General features: G+C 35.1%; 1 protein-coding gene across 2 annotated transcripts in view; it reads left to right on the forward strand.

Moving 5' to 3' along the window:
* The window catches only part of LOC101744043 (uncharacterized), a 123,743-nt gene that overhangs the window by 85,262 nt on the left and 26,221 nt on the right, over window positions 1-12,260 (forward strand). The window lies entirely within an intron of this gene.

Raw genomic sequence — 12,260 nt, forward strand, 5'->3', positions numbered from 1 at the left:
AAATATGTATTTATAATAAACATTGTTTGGGACAGTTGAGCGCTTGAAGGTTTTTATAAGTAATAAACAAATAGATTAAAAGCATAACCCGGTGACAAAAAAAATTGCAATCGTCTGTAAAAATGGCTCTCCTCAGCGAGGAGACGGGAATTTGCAAGTTGTTGATTTGCAATTTGGAATTTGTAAGTTGCAAATAATATTATGACAATAACATCACTTTGTCTTAATTCTAAAGACGAAAGAAAGTCTTCAATCAGTGTGTCCTGCGTGTCATGACATACGGAGCCGAAACGTGGACACTCACCATTGGGCTGGTTCACAAATTTAAAGTCGCTCAGCGAGCTATGGAGAGGGCTGTGCTTGGAGTCTCTCTGAAGGATCGAATCCGGAACTAGGTGATCCAATAGAGAACCAAAGTTATCGACATAGCACAACGGATTAGTAAGCTGAAGTGGCAAAGGGTTGGCCATACTAACCGGATAACCGATAATTGTTGGGGTAATCGTGCTCTTGAGTGGATACGCCCTCAGGCTCGGTGGAGTAACGATTTATGCAGAGTGGCTGGCAGGAGCTGGATAAAGCCGAGGATCGTCATCATTGGTGAGCAATTGGAGAGACTTATGTCCAGCAGTGGATTGTTATAGGCTGATGATGATGGCGATTAACCCTTTGAGGTCCACATGTATTGGACATACAGTTTAGTTTTTCATTAGTTTTAGGACCGCAAATCGTTAAACATGAGGTTAGACCATAAATTAGTTTAAATTACTTCCACTATAGTTCTAATACTATAGTATGAATAATTAAAACACGTCGTTACATTTGCAGATGACTAGCCACGTTACGTCACACTTAATAAGTTCGGTTAAAAATGGATCCGGTAAAAAATCTATCAAGATTTTTTTACCGAACGACGTTAACCTATTTCCACATTCAATGAACCAAGATTAGTCCTTAAATTCGTTATGTTTGCTTGAATGGGTCCTCCGATTGGACGTAGATCGTGCTTCATGGGTCCAGATCACGCGAGATCGTGCCACGAGTCTAGCGTGTCATAATGATGTAGCGTTGCAGACACTATCCATGACAAGTACCTATACTCAAACGTGTATAGTATGATCGAACATTTTACTGCTACAAAACACGTTACCTACGAAGCCTTTACTACTCTTGTAGTCATGTTGTAGTCAATATTTAGAATTATACTATATTTAAAGAGGCGGGAGCATATTTTGAAATCAATTTGTTATTTTTTTCAGTTTAAAATTTAGTAACCTTTTCTGTTAAGATTCTTGCATTTTGCGTCAAAAATGTCCTCCAATACTTTGTTTTTTATTATTAACTTATTGAAGGCAATCAAAGCCTATCATTTTCAATGAAGGCTCGTCCTCAAAAAGATGATTAGCTATAAAACTAAAAACTAAATAGAAGTAATGACCAAAAATATATGAAAATACCTATTTCCTAATAGGAGGTTTGATGTCTAATCCAATATAGTGTACAAAAGTAACTATATCTCTGAATTTTGACTTAATCATTTGAATTACCTTCGAATACAATATATAATAATAGATACAATATATTTGAGGGCTTAAAGGCTATTTCGTTTAAGCAACATTTCGCTTAATACGCGTCATCTATATGTATTTGTAATTAAAGGTCTGTTTTATTTGGTATTCGCATTAACAATTCAATGTTTTTAATTGAACTTCAATTATATTTATGTTATTCAACTATCTGATGAAGTTTTATTGTTATGATAATTTTACATATTTTAACCTTCAAATGGCTTTCCTGTAAAGTTACAAAAATGCCGCTCAAACCAAATACCAAAAACCAAACTTAAACCAAAAACCGCCTTTCACCCCTCGATATGTACGAACGATATACTTCATAAGTGGAAAGAATAGGAAATTACTGTACTGTCCACTTGGATAGTTGTACTTCGGCACGGATGGTCTAAGGTATACATAGATAGACAGTGTATATATTATATAACGTAATGTATACGTATATATACGCGCACGCGCAGCTGCATAACCGGTTCTTGCTTCTCGCTTACACACTTCTATCTCGTCATGTTCTCCGTAAATGTTTCAAGGAAGACTAATAAATGTTGTCTTAATCTTTCTGACTTACTACCTTCTGTGCTGTAAATCTTAGACTGACAACAATTAAGATTTAAGTATCTGGAAGTTATGAAATTTATGGTGCAACCAAATTTGTTTTGATAATAATTTTGCTATACAATTAAGTTGTTAGTATGACGGATAAATTACATGAATCGAACTAATTAAGTAGGCATTCTGACTATTGGTATCGCTGACTGTCTGAACTATTTCTAACTATCGTATATCGGAAAACTGTTACAAAATTTGGCTATATTCTCCTATACACCGTACCGAAGAGAATCATTAGATTCGTTAGCAAGTTTTTAAAGTAAGTCATAGGGAAAGTATATAGGCCTGTTAATTTCATTAGAAAGATCTATAACTTATAATATTAACAAGAGTTCTGTTTAAGCCTGGTTGATTGCAAATCAGAGAGTAGTACTTCTTAATACATCTGTAGACTGGTTTGATTTAATTACATATTGTTTTGAACAAATTGGAGTTTGTATTTTACCCATTAACAATAACCATTACTGACATGTGATATGCGATGTGGCACCAAAATAAAACAGCGACAATAAGGCGTCATCTCTTGTCTTAGGCCTCTGATGTTTAGATATCTATGCGAAACGAGAACTTGCTTCAACCACAAACTAAAGTAGCTTCTGAACTTGATTGACTCAGTGGCAGAGTAGTCAGCAATAGCAATAGTCAGCAATAAGACTGAAAACCATAGATTCAATTCCTATTTCAGGAAGCATGGGCCTGAAGAACAGAATATTTGTTCTTTGTATGGGTGTTTGATATATATAAATATAAGTATGTTTGTCAGTCTTGGGTTCCTGTACTACACAGAATTCTGTTATGGGTTTAAGTGGTCCTGGGTGATTAATCTCCGATTAATTATCATAGTACCTTTATATGTTCGGTGCTCATATATTTACAAAAGCTGATAGTTAATTGTTTCACACTGCGTAGTAACAAAAAGAATTGTTTCATTTTAGAGTATTATGAGATAATTACTTTATCGCCCATGCTATTTTCAATTAAGGTTCTCGCCCACTACGCTTATGTGTATTAGCATAATGTCATACGAACAAACATAACAACATCTTGAGAATGAAATTTTTTAACTCCGCTCTTTATTAGGAAACTGTCATACAGGAAAAACTCTAGTTAAGGTGCTAGGTAATTACTTTTGATTTGATTGTCAAAGCTTTTGTGTCAATCAAGATTAGTATTTAAAAGGTATTTGATATTCCATAACTTTGGTACTAGCTTTGGCTAATAATAATAATTTTAACACGGGTAATACAATAAAAATGAATTACGTGTAAAATCATAAATAATCGGGAACTATAACTCGAGACATCTATTCTTTAGTGATTGTAAACGACTTTTTTTTCGACCTCAATGTTTTAATACTAATTAATATGTAATGAAAGAGAACAATGGTCAAATAACGTTTTCACGAATTCACTTCTTCTTAAGGGCCCTGGTGTCAGACTGGTCACGATATCATGCGACAATGCGGCGCCTACTGATCGGCGCCGCGGCGCCCTTCTAAGCCCAGTAATAACTATAACGTTGCGTCACAGTATAAATTACTATTGATATATGACGTCATTAAAGTCTGATGCTCCTCTGTCAAAGTTCATGGTCGTGGGCGGACCAGTAGTCTCCATTTAATGCGCTTGATGTCGAAATGAATGATTGTCCAAGAATGTATTGTATTTCTTTTCAAAGATAAAGGTTTTTGGGATGGCCTTTATATGGATGGTGAGTGGTTACCGTCGCTTATGGACGTGTGCAATGCCAAGCTCGCTGCAAGTCGTCGTTGAAGTCGTCGTAGCCTAAAGAGTAAGACGTCCGGTTGAGCGATGCACCGGTGTTCGAATCTCAGGCGGGTACCAATTTTTCTAATGAAATACTTACTCAACAAATGCTCACGATTGACTTCCACGGTGAAGAAATAACATCGTGTAATAAAAATGAAACCCGCTAAATTATAATTTGCGTAATTACTGGAGGTGGGTGGCGCATTAACGTTGTAGATGTCTATGGGTTCCAGTAACCACTTAACACCAGGTGGGCTGTGGGCTCTTCCACCCATCTAAGTAATTAAAAAAAAAGTGTGTGTGTCCGCTCCGACGCACGACTGGAGTTTACTGGATATAAATATAAATTTGTGTCAGTTGAATACAGTAAAATATGGAAGTTACGTATTCTAGTGAGAATGATCCGGGAGTTGCGGAACACGTGGATGCGGTAATTAAGTAAGTCTATATAATTCACTTTTACAATTAATATATAAGTTGTCCATTCACTGATAGAAGGAATTGTTTATATTTAATAAGCTTTATTAATAAATGATTTGTAGCGGGTTATATTCGGGTATCAACCCACTAACAGTTGATACGTTCAGGAATCGAACCCGAACGGCGTCCGGCCACAAGCAAAACGATGTCGGTAAATTAAACGAAACAATACGAGAAATAGTTCTATATTACGACAACACGATACACTACAGATTATTAACAAATTAACGAGACACAAAACAAACGACTAACAAATATATGAAAATACAATAATGAGAGAAACGCGCGATCAGTACGAGGCTTTGTGGCGGACTGCCGGCGCAGCAGCCCGGCGCCACCTGCGATAACGCGGCCGCGCGTTGGCTCCTGATTGGCGCGCGCACGCATCACGCAATCAGGAGCCAATCAGGCGCATAACGCATTTCGTGTGACATGCTATACTCTCTAGTACGATTTTGGTCCCCATAATTTTCATACCCCGGGCCTATATATGTAAATCGATTCTTAAGGAGTAAACTCCAAAAAAATCTCGTTTGGAGAAGGATAATTCGAATCTTAAGAGCAACTTGCCAACTTGCCAACTTGCCAACCGTGGTCTGAACGTCTTTTTTATGTCTCATACGATACCGGCATCGCAGCAAACAAGAAAATTCAATTCAAATCTTTGTGTGCGGTGTACGCTAATAAAATTTCCGTGTCGAATTTCGTTTCTTATACGAACGTCATCATCGGTTCTGTACTCGAGGTTATTCATAACACTTTCGCGTCAACGTTCAGGTATTTGACAATTGGTAATATCCAACCGCTAAACGTTTAGCGTGTTGTTTGTTCACGCGTTCGCGGTACTGTGACGAAATACGTAAGTAACAATCTGAGTAATAAATAAACTGACGGTTTTGATTGTTAGGTTTAATGAAAAAAAAAAATAACAGTCTTATTACTGACTCGGTGGTGTATTAGTTAGCGCCCCTGATTGTTGTACCCAGGGTCGTGGGTTCGGTTCCCACATCAGACAAACATTGTGTTATGAACAGGTTTGTTTGTTTTCTGTCTGGTAGTTAATTATCTATATATAATAATATGTATGTATTAAAGGTATATAACAAAATTGGTACCTTTTTTTTTCTACCCAAGCTGATGGTCTTGAGAGACCATTTTAGCGTAACCTTAACATGTAGGTGAGCTCGCAGGGCTCAAAACTGACATCGTTGCTAACACTAACCTTTGCAAGAGCAGCGCTTTGCAGAATCTCTGGTACCCATAACACAGGAGATCCTAAATTGGGACCGTGCGTGATTTTTCTCACTTATAAATTTCTTTTTTTTTTATTCCGCTAATAATTAAAAAATACTACATTCTAGAATGTTGCATACAGAAAGCCCTATAAACAAAATGATGCAGAAATAATTGTAAGTAATTATCGTTGTATTTAATTAATAAAAAATTAAATTGTTTGATTCTGAGACACAATATCATACATACATACATCACAATTACGTGTAAATGTTATGGCATTTACTTTGAAGGATATCAAGTCTCTACAAATAGAAGAGGATCTCGTGTCGACATTTAAATCTAAAGTCGATTGTGTCGATCATTTATCTACAGATGTACCTATGTGCATACGGAAGTGACGACACAATTTTGGTATTAATTAAAATTCCTAGTGGTAATATCGATATGATAATAATTCAATTATTGGTATATTATTGATATCGATTTTTGAGTGAGTGATAAGTGATTTTCGCACTTTATGCCAATGCTATAACATGGATTAGAAGCTCCGTGTTGACATAACAAGCTAATTATTTTTAGAATTCAATTATCAATAGCCCGAGCAGGCAGACGAGCATACGGCCCACCTGACGGTAAGTGATTACCTTCGCTCATGGACGTCAGCAATGGCAGGGGCAGAACCAAGCCGCTGCCTACCGCTTAATACTCTCCATAGGCCTCGTTTGAAGAAGGACATGTCATAGCGCTCGGGAAACACCGTGGAGGGGAGCTTGCAAAAACGATCTCTGGAAATGCACTGTGGATGAACGCAGTGGCTCCAGGTAGTATGGATGAACTTTATTCTGGTAGTGGGCAACACCTTATTGGTTATTTATCGAAGTTTGGGTACATAGAAATCGATCTTAGCCCATCTTGTGAGTTGCTTCGATGTAAATATTCCTGTTTTCAATAAAACTACTTCACCGTAACGAAGTGATTTTAAATATATACTTACTAATATGGGCTTTTTGGATTTTTCACGAAAAAATGCCAGAACGGTTTCAAATGAAATTTCGCATTACAATAGTCAATAACCTGGACTACATAAGACTAATATAAATCCACTATAGTATCACACTATACGTGATGTGTAGTAATACGTACTACACTATACATGTATTTGGTATACGTAATTGTGTTGACTGGTCAGCGATTTTACGTAACAACCAACAGACTTACAGATCGACTGGTTAATGGACTAGACACCAGCATATCTTTATCCCTAACGTAATTGAATTTAAAAAAAGTTGAAACCGAGGAGCACATCCAGTGTTTTATTAATATGAGTACATGCATTTGTTTCGTATGTCATCCATAAAATTAAATATCGCAGTATAACAATGACGTTCTTGGAATGTATAAGCTTAGCTTTGTGTTAGAGGTTTAGCGACAACCTTCAATTCACTGTTGCGGTGGTTATTTAAACTATTGTTACATTAAATACAAAGTCGTCATTATACTATAACTATTTAGAAACAAATCCTTTTATATAGACGGCATCTTGGAATTTACGCCTTGGATTTCCACATGGAAAAAATTATTTGAAGTTCTGCAACCTCCAAACGTAATAATTTTGAACAATAATTCTGTAGGCGTCTTAAAAAATAATTAAAAAAATTTACAAAATTCAATTTGCAATTCAGTTTCACATAATTTTTTTTAGAAAAACGTGGTGACAATGCGTACGCGACAACCTTAATGAGTTAAACACACAAAAATTTCGCCAATGAACCGGGTCAGCCGAATATCGAACATTCGCGAAACGATATTTACGAGTATAACTCTAAATAGCTTTAGAGCCCAACGGAAGCATCTATATATTAATACGTGAAGCAAAAACTTTGTATCCCTTTTTACGAAAATTGCGCGGACCGAGGAGTATGAAATTTTCCACACTTATAGAGAATATAGAGAAGAAGTGCACAATGCTAATATCTTTTTAAAATAATGCATAAAAGATACATTAAATCAATAAAGAAAACATTACACACACTACATACCATGTATTTGACGCACACACGCATGCATACTATTTATTGTCAAACTTTTGTTCTTGACGTCTGTTGTCAAATTGAGATTTAATATTGTTTGTCTTTGTTAGTATTTTTTATAGTGTAGTCTTGGCGATATTTGTGATTATAGAAGTATAAAATACAATCATAATAGTGTACAAACTTACAATTCCAATTAACTATAGTCGAATTTCGATTACTGCGGGACCTCTAGTTATAATTAACAGGTAAGTTGTCGCAGGCTCTAGTTGCTTGAATAAATAATGCATAACGTGGGATGAACTAGCATTGAACTCTTAACCAAAACGAACTGGTATACAAGTGGAACATCGACACACATTCGATGCGAGCGATGTAGGTGTGAGCACCAGATCTTGCCAAGTTTTTGCATTCTGTTAATGTTTCCGTTTTAATAAATATTTTAATGGTGTACTAATGCAATGACGACACGCAGCGCAGCGATTACCGGTTAGCTTAATCTTAGAAGAACTTTTGTCTGACTTTTAAAAAAAAAACCTAAATTTTTTAATACACACACCACTGTGATTCCTTTCTTTCGGTGAAACGATCATCAGTATGACAACCAGCGGTCGGCAAGATCTTAAAACAGAACTGATTTGTGAAAATCACACAGAATTACTAGCACGTATCCAATTTACCAAAGCGAGAGCCAAATTAGAGAATTATATAGAAGGCGTTGATACGTGAGGGGCTCACGCAAAAATACAGATATAGTATCGGAAACCTTCGAATATCCCAAAACTACTCGTTTAATTATGCTGAATATTTGTATGTGCTTATTTTAAATTCACAACGATGATAAATCTAATTTAACCAACTACTTATCGTGAATCTGTTTAGTTAATATCGAGATATGGGGTCGAAATGTCAAAATTAAATGCATTACGTATCTGTTTTCCAGACTATGACTTTTGCGGCAGATTGAGGCAAAATGATTGATAACCTAACGGGTCCGATAATACGATCGAGTTGTACCTACTTTTCCGCCTCTTTAAACACTAAATAGATTTCATTATAACTATCTACTAAAGTGATTATATATACATATTTATTAGTCACGTAAATCTCCGAATACGTTAATATACTATTGTAATTGTTCACGGTTTTCAAAGTCGCACGTCCTCAAAGTGTATTCGCGTGAATTGCAGACTGTCGATTCAGGTTAACGATCTCCACAAAAAAAAACACAATGCACCACAAACAAAACACTTCGACTTCTATTGATTTATTCACGACTTTAGTTACGTTTTATTTCTTCACGAATCTGTTATTGCGCCGGCTCTCAAATTTTGGCAATGCCCCTAAAAGATATTGTAAATGAATAGAGATTAAATTTTCTTTGATTATTACAATTTCGAGTAAATAGTGTCATAGCTCATAATTTGTATACTAGTATACCTATTACATATAGTTAAAGAATAGTCAACATTTAAACTTATCAACATTTATTACAATTACAAAAAGTTGCATTTTTTCTCATTAAAATCCTCTTAATCAAGATAAAAGCGCTTAAAATATGTTAATAATACAAAATCGATTGGAGCTATGTGCGAGTTCTGACATTAGCTTGGATTGCATCAACGCTGTGTAAAGAGCCCCTTGTCTGCATTACAACCTTGATTCATGACGTTTGAATAAGCGAATTTAACCGCTCAACTGGTCGAGTATTTCTTTGTTCAAACTTCGTGTTGCTTAAAAAAAATTGACAAGTAACACAGATTGTATGCGTTTTGAATTAAAAATGCTAGATAAAATTGTAAAAGCGGTTTTAAGTTTGGAAAAACGTTGTTTTTGATATCAAAAATAAGGACGTGTGTACTAATTTTATGTGTAATTTTAATTTAAAAAAACAGTACTCCGCGAGCAGGCCCCGGGGGGATTCGAACCCCCGATCTCCTGAAATTGGGAATTGGCACTCTTTTATTGACACTACTTTAATATATCGTTTATTTTTTTAAATGACAATTCTCAGTTATTTTGCATACCTTCCAAGGTCAAATGAAATCGATAAACTAATAGTTACTAATAAAAGTCACATAAACCAATACGACAATACTTCAATACGATAAGCAGTATGCAGCATTGTGGTTACATCGATGCATTAGCGATGTCCATAGAATACAGTTTCAAATTGAGCTGCATGGGCCATAGGCTCTTTTGCTTATATTGTGAATAACTTTTAACAAAGTCCAACTTTAAATAAACGTTATCTGATTTAGTCAGTTTAGGGATTTTCGATATTGGAAAAACATCGATGATGGCATCGATAATGACATCGATAGCAGAACATCGATTCGCGATGTTTATTAATCATAAAATATCGATTTCAGCCAACATCGATGTTTTTTGCAAACATTGATCAATTAATAAAACAACCATAATATCACAACGTTTTTATAATTCAACAAAACAAAATGGAAAATGAATTGTAGATATCAGGGCATAGATACACGTTATAAGTTCCAATACTTTTTGTCAATTGACTGTAAAAATAATAACTCGGAAAGCGCAGAGCCTTTCAACCTATTGCGCTGTTGATACAGGGTAAAAACCAGCCAGCAGAATTTCGAAATGTGTCCGTAACATCGATGTACCGATGTTTTATATAATGCAATATCGTTGTTTTATGTCGAGCATCCCTAAGTCAGTTAAGGACAGTCGATAACGAGGTCAGAATTCTGGAGCCAATTTCTTGAAATAAACAACGCTATTGGCTTGCTCTCAATTCCATGGAAATATTGGATTTCTCATCACGTTTCAGTTGAGTTGGTTGTAATTTGCAAAACAACTGACACACATTTAACGTGTGTACGCGACTTAACTGCGATCACACGTATTCGAATTTATTTAGTCTTTTAGTCAGCATTTTAATTTGTAATTTATCCCAACAGGCGTGTAACTAATCAGTTAATAAGAATATTTATAGAACTAAATGGGAAGACTGAGATTTCTCCAAAATATTGTGTTTTTCAAAAGTTGCACCCTACGTCATGACAACAGTAACTACGCTAAACTAAAGTTAGACTTATTTAAAAGACATAATTATATCATCCAAGATTCTATATATTCTCAAGAGGCTATGCGAGTGCTTAGAGTTTTGAAGAACTGTTTTTGCCTTCTCTTTTCGAAGTTTTGAATTTTACTGTTTCCTTCTCAAAAACAAAAAACGACTTTAAAAATTTTTTTTAAGTGTTTATAGTAGTAGTGACTTCTGTATGGTTTGATTTTCTTCTTATAGTATTTTTAAAACTTTTTGCTGGATGTTTGATGGAAATTGGCTAATAATTAGCTAGGTATTTAATTTTTATGTGTGTGTCTGGTATAAAAATATTAGTAAAAGTAATTTTCATTGTCTTGTTTAATCCGTATCCACCCTATGCTGAGTGTAGGTATCTTCAAATGCACTCCATTCTTTTCGGTCTCTTGCCTTTCGCATCCAGACCCTATCAGCTATTTTGACCAGGTCATCTGTCCACGTTATTGTTTGTCAGCCCACGTTACGACATCTAGTACGAGGTCTTCACTCCAGTACTTTTTTACTCTACTCCAGTGATTATTTTCATTGTAAAGTATATCAGGCGTAAGGTATTGCAAAATATGTTTAAAAAAAACAGTGTCGGGTTCTGTGAGTACACGGGATATCACGTTACAGCGGTCTAATGACCGCGCTATGACCTAGCACATGCAGTTTTGTGTTACATGAACACTTTGATATCGCCCTATAGTTTTCATTTTTATATATATAGCTATGGATATTTTATACTATCAAACAGAAACTTTTACAATTGAAACTTTGAACTTAATCTTTGATTCACTGCATTTCTCTACATCTATTTGTTTAGTGTACAGATTGTCTGTAATTTAAAAACGTTTAGAAAAAAAAATACGAGAAGCCATTTAAAAAAAAAAGAATTACCGCTGCTCAACCGAACCTGTATGCAAATTGCTTTGTGATCTGGTTTAGAGAAAGGTATATATTTCTAGTCGGATTAGAATTCTTGGTCGAATCACTTACAGTTTACTGCACGAAATTGCATCTTGGATTAAGAACATAAATACTGGGTTATAATTTTATATAATTGATTTTTTTTTTCATGCATTTTTGTGGGATGTACCTGCATTCAATGTTGCCAGATAAAGACAAGATAATTAAGAACTATCGTTTGTTGTATTTGTTAGCATGTGTATTTTGCTCTATGCGTTCTTATTTTGTTGGTTTAGTTAAAACTTTGTACAGTTGTTGTTGTTATTGTTGTTACTTCAGGATAATCATGGTATAAAATATGTAGGCATTAGTCACAAAAACCGAAACTATATTTAATTTTACTAGTATCAATTCCAATGTCCGGTCAGTATGAGAGATAGTCTCACGTATTTTATGAGCGTATCTCAAGAGAGAGTAGTAAGCAGAACCTTTCGTGATTTTGTATTTTTTAAGTCTAATTGGTCTGAAAACCACTTTACATCACCTTGTCTACCCATATATATCACTATAGTCGTAAAAGTTGTAAAAAACAGACCTC

This window comes from Bombyx mori, chromosome 9 (genome assembly GCF_030269925.1).
Source record: "Bombyx mori chromosome 9, ASM3026992v2".
In the NCBI taxonomy this organism is placed as follows: domain Eukaryota; kingdom Metazoa; phylum Arthropoda; class Insecta; order Lepidoptera; family Bombycidae; genus Bombyx; species Bombyx mori.